The following is a 6,000-nucleotide window of genomic DNA, read 5'->3' as shown; positions in this document are numbered from 1 at the left end:
ACGACGATCAAGATGTTCCTAGTCGTCAATATATTCCCCAACAAGAGTTCGCTTGAGACCGACGCAAGCAGATTCGACCTCAAGTTTTTTTGCCAGAGTTCGTTTGAGACCAACGCAAGCGGATTTTCCCCCAGCAGTTTCTACCGACGTCCTGCTGCTTTCAATATTTCTTGTTTCCCCGCGGAGTCCGACAGGGTGTCGTTCTCCAGAAGTTCCTATACCCGAACCTTGGTTACCCTCTAGGTTGAACTTATATTTGACCTCCTTTCCGTCGATGCTTTCCTTTAGGGTCCCACACCCTAGCACCAATCCTTATATAACTTTTAGGTCTTACCCTTAGCTCCCATGCTCAAACCTTAGCTCCTACGCAACTCCGAAAGCATCTCGAGAAGAAGTCTCAGGTATGGTCTCTTCTTATGGCTGGCGAGCTTCCTTACGTAGTCTAATGGACTTTAAACGACCCTCCCCGATAGTCGACAGACTCTAAAATGTTCCCGACGACAGGTCCTTGGCTCGAGACCCCTTGAGCGCCTCGCGTCGCCATAGTCGTCGAGGTTGTAATCTTCGATTGACCTGATGGCTATACTTTGACTTTCGCCTTGTCCAAGCCTCGGTCAAAGTGGGGGCTCAGAGACACCTCGTTTCGCACCTCCCGCAAACCACCCGGTGATGATTGGGCCGCATGTTTGATTCGCGGAACGATTTGTGACAGTTCGTAAGATTATCGTCAAGTGTTTGCTCAAATATTAATGTCGACCTCTTAGTTGTCATCTACGTCCTGATATGGTCGTTTTGGCAGTAATTAGAGTACATTCGGAGTCCGGGTCAAAAACCGTCTCCATTTTTCGATATTTGTTAAATCCCGAGTCGAATGTTGGAATGTTCCGGATATTTCTATTCCATATTTCACAAATTTTATCTTTTGGCAAATAATATCCCGTAATATTCAAAAGATAATCGAATTATTTCCGTCCTACCATAACTCAAACACGGAAATCTTTCTTGACAGGAGGAAACCTCCCGGGAACAGTGCAGCGAGCGCCTGCGCCTCTTCCAAGGGCGCAGTGGGCTGCTGCGCCTCTTCCCAGTGCCCTTCTTTGCTTGATTTACGTATCTTTTTTATATCTTTCCGAGATTCACTTCCAAAGAGTCTCCGAAACCCTATTCCTTCACGTGATTAGTATAAATAGGAGCCTTCGTTCCTCATATTTCTCACGCGAGTGTCCGCCCTTCTCTTCTCCCTTTGCATTCTAGACTTCGTTCTTACTAATTGGCGCCTACGTGCTTGGACTTCCGACCACGTAAGCTCGGATCTTCCGGTACCACCTCTCCGTTGCATGACCGACCAATTTGACCAACTACACTCAATCAACTTAATTTAATCAATCGTTTTCCTCTTACGAGGGCACTCTCTTTGCATTCGCGTCGAGCATTCACTAGTCGATTTTCTTAGTTCATCTCGTTCCGTCAACATGTAAGTCTGAGGGTGTATAATCCTTATTTATTTATTGTATTTACTTTTATCGTACCATTATTGTAAGATTTATGTCGAAAACACCATTAAAATCGATTTCTAAAACCGTACTTTAAAACCTGTTTTTGCGGATTTCCAGTAGACAGACGTCGAGAAAAGACGCAGCAACTGCTGCGCCTCTTCGAAGGAGCGCAGTTCCTGCTGCGCCTCTTCGTGAGGCTGCCGCAGTTCCTGCTTCTTTTCTTCTTCCTCGTCCTCTGTAATTCGTGTGCTTTCTTATTTGTTTTCGTATATTTGTTCTTTAATTAGTTCACATGATAGTTTAATAATCATATGTATATTGTTCATTCATCATTAACATGTTTTAATTATTCAAATTCGACTTAAATCCCAAGTAATCTCATATTTGCGGGTTTTCGTCATTTAATTCAACCCGGATTTTAGAGATTCAATTTGTTCATATTGGGTTTCTGGAATTCGCCTTTGATATATTTGCATCCATATTTGTTGTTAATTCGTCATATATTCATCATATCTAATAATAGAGGACTCATTCATTAACATCGCTCCTTCTTGTAATTAATTCGTTTAATTTCGTCTCATTCATGTTTTACCGTTTTATGACCCATTCACATGCTAAATAATACATTAAATCACTTTCATCCGAGTCAATTGTCTTATCAATCCATAAAACTAACAATTAAAATTAACGATTTGCAGTTCCGGCTTCACAGCCAGAACCCACCCTTGGAACAGACGCAACAACTGCTGCGCCTCTTCCAGAGGGCGCAGTCTCTGCTGCGCCTGTTCCAGGATGAGTTCTGTCTCTGAACTCCTTTTCTGCCTTGACGTAATTAGTTAGTTTACGCACTAATTAACTAATATCCGTAATATCGCTAATTCCTGTTAGTTTATTTATTTCTTTTATTCTTTTATTCTTTTTCTCAAATCATCCGTTTTAAAGGTATTTTCGACATAAATCGCCTATTCCGATGTAATTATTGTAATTTCCTTTATTGTAATTTTCATCATTGTATTTCTTTTATCATTTGTATGTTTTCACATGTAAATGAGCATTAAATCCAACTTCGACCCCAATTGTATGCTAATTAATTGTTCACCGACTTAGCCTAATTCTTCACATGTTAGGATTAATCTATGGATGTTGCATCGCATGCATATAGCCGACGATATATCGAGTACGAATAACTTCCCTAATCATTAGTAGAGGCCGCTATCGAGGCGGGCGGGATTAGGTGTTCGATCAAAAGAGCTTCCTAATACGTACCCTCACCCCTTACTCCAGATCTCCGTGAGCACCCGTGTTCATTGGCATCCACGAGAGTCATTCTAGACATAGAATGCTAAGGGTAACGATTGCTTAGTGTTCATGTCACTACTTTGTGTCTTGACATGACACGAGGTATTCGAACGGTTCCAATTTCCCATAAAAATTGGTGGCGACTCCTTACAAAGTGCAAACGCTTGTCCCCGTTTCTCACCAAGCGCCCCCGTGGGCGGCCCGCTGTCCACAATAATCAATGTAAATTAACCAACGAACATTAACAAACCGCGAGTCTGACTTTCATAGTCATAACCCAACTCGAGAACTGTCGCATAAACTAATGCGCCTCTTCCAGAGGACGCAGTTTATGCTGCGGCCTGTTCTGAGATGGGTTCTGCCTCTGAACTCTTCTCGTTTTGACGTAGGGTCTCTAATTAGGTTTTCTAATCAACTATTATTCTTATTATCACCATAATTCGACATATTTTCTATATAATTCATATTTTCCATATTTTCTATTTTATTTTTATTTCTTTATTTTTATTTTCCTAATTTATTGTATTTCCTATTTTCTTTTAATTTCCTTATTTATATCAATTTCCAATTTCCTTATTTTTTTTTCCAATTTTCCAATTTTCCTTATTTCATCTATTCTTTTATTTTCTTTTATTTCTAAAACTCTTTTGAGCATGTTTATGACGTAAATTCAAGTTTATCAATTGTAATTTATTTTTTTATTTCGTATTTATTTTGTTTGATTTATTTACTTGGTTTTCACATGTAATTAATCTAAATATTCCAACTTTGACCCAATTGATTGCTAAACTACTTGTAAACCGACATAGTTAATTTTTACATGCTAGGATTAATCCGTGGATGTTGCATTGCATGCATATAATCGACGACATATCAAGTATGAATAACTTCCCTAATCATTAGTAGAGGTCGTTATCGAGGCGGGAGGGATTAGGTGTTCAGTAAATGGACTTCCTAATACGTACCCTCACCCCTTACTCCAGATCTTTGTGAATATCCGTGTTCATTTACATCCACGAGAGTCATTCTAGACATAGAATGCGAAGGGTAACGAGTTCTTAGTGTTCATGTCACTACTTTGTATCTTGACATGACATGAGGTATTTGAACGGTTCCAATTTCCCATAAAATTTGGTGGCGACTCCACAAATGCACGCTTATTCAAGCGCTTCCGCGCGCGCAGCGGGTGGCCCATGTCCACAGTTTGTCAGGTCTAATTGTAAACTTCATCTGGTCATCTAGGGATGTCATTTGGGGCGTGGTGGATATAGGCTTCCTCATACCCATATCCACCCAGAAAAACTCGTACCCATCCCCGCCCACCACCCGTGGCGGGTACAAGTTTTCAAAACCATCCCCGCCCTAACGGGGGGAAATATAAAACTGTACCCACCTCGCTTACCCATTAACCCGCTACACCATAATTTTATTCGATACATTTTTTCGCAGAAGTTGATTTAATCACTATTAATTTCCATTTTTTTTTGAATTTATCTTTATAAGTTTAGTTTTTCACCAATGAAGTTAGTAAAAAACTTTATAAAATAGCTATTATTAACATTACATCTTAATTATAACTAAATAAGATTTAAAAAATTGTCAGAATCGTATTAATTTTTTTAATGATTGGCGGGTAGGCAGGTATGAGGTGGGTAAGATGCAAAATCCATCCCCGCCCCATTACCCCTGGCGGGTACAATTTTCGTACCTGCACCCGCCCACAACCCGCCAAAGCCTTACCCATCCCCGCCTCAACTAGGGCGGGTGCGGGGCGGTACCCACTTGTACCCTCCCCGTTGACATCCCTATGGTCATCTATTCTTATTTCTTTGGTTTTCGGTTTTTATGAGTTGGGTAACTTGGGTAAAGGGTATTTTAGTCAAATTTAGTTTTAGGAATAACAAATTAAATAAAGCAATAGTTTTTTGGCCAATTTGTCACATTCCCTTTAGTTTTTTTTACCAATTTGACACAAGCGAAACTTTTTTTACCAATTTGGCAACTATCCTCCACTATTTTTTTTACCAATTTGGTTACTTGGCCAAAAAAATTACTACCATTTTTTTACGGAATTACTTTTTTTTGGTGACGAGGGAACCCGCAGCCGCTACCTTTGGTCTGTACTGGGTAAATCCTCGGATGTACGTGATAGCCTACAAACCACGTATACCAGGTAAGCCACCCAAGGGTGGCAAGCTTGAAATCTATTGGGTACTAGCTTAAAACCCGTGCAAAGTTACACGGGTATACTTGTAAACATTTTTTTAACATCATTTAAAATTATTTTAAAATAATTTGTTTATATACGTGAAATATTTAAAAATGAGTAAAATATTCATAAACATCCGTTAAAAGTTTAACTTCAAATTATTGATCATAACTTGGAAACATGAATATTTGTTAATAACCTAATCACTATTACTAAAAGCCGAACTATAACATGTTGATGATAGGAAATCGACATAGCTTAATAAAAAAAAAATCGAAAGATCTCGAACCGGATTTAGCCCAATACGTAAATTAATAGTCACTCTGAATGCACCGTTTACCAGAGAAAAAGGATTACGCATCTGGGGTAGTACCTCAGACCTTGTAGTTTTTGAGCATATACACATTCTTTCTGAGCATATTACCATTTATAAATATAGTTTTTGAGCAATATTATATTTTTTTAGTGTAATGTTTTAGTAAATGTGCTCAAAAAGTTTATACTAAAGCAGAACTCAAAAACTTTAAAATAAAACTAAAAAAATAAACAATAAGAGGTACTACCTCAGATGTATAGTCTATGAACTGCGTTTACCATCGGTTAGAGAAAGTTCCAAATATCTATGAATTGAAGACATGAGATAACCAACCAACTTAATCTTTGCAAACTTCATAATTCATACATTTTTCAAAGAGTAACCGAACATAAACATATATTGAAAATACACTAATTAACCATACTATAATAATAGAAATAAATAACGTGCAACTCGATTCATAACCTATTTTCACACGTTGTGTGCGAACCGGGAGTTACTATTTATTAAAGAATGGTTCACTATTTATTTAATTAAATCATAAAAATGTACATAAATGTTATTTTTAATCGTGTTTTCACATGTTTTGTTGTCCGTTGTATTGTTTCGTATTATAAATTATAAAATTATTTCATAATAAATTTATTGTATACACTGTATAGGATATGAAAATTATTTTT

The sequence above is a fragment of the Silene latifolia genome, chromosome 1, assembly GCF_048544455.1.
Source record: "Silene latifolia isolate original U9 population chromosome 1, ASM4854445v1, whole genome shotgun sequence".
NCBI classification, from domain to species: domain Eukaryota; kingdom Viridiplantae; phylum Streptophyta; class Magnoliopsida; order Caryophyllales; family Caryophyllaceae; genus Silene; species Silene latifolia.
This window is presented reverse-complemented; position numbering follows the sequence as displayed.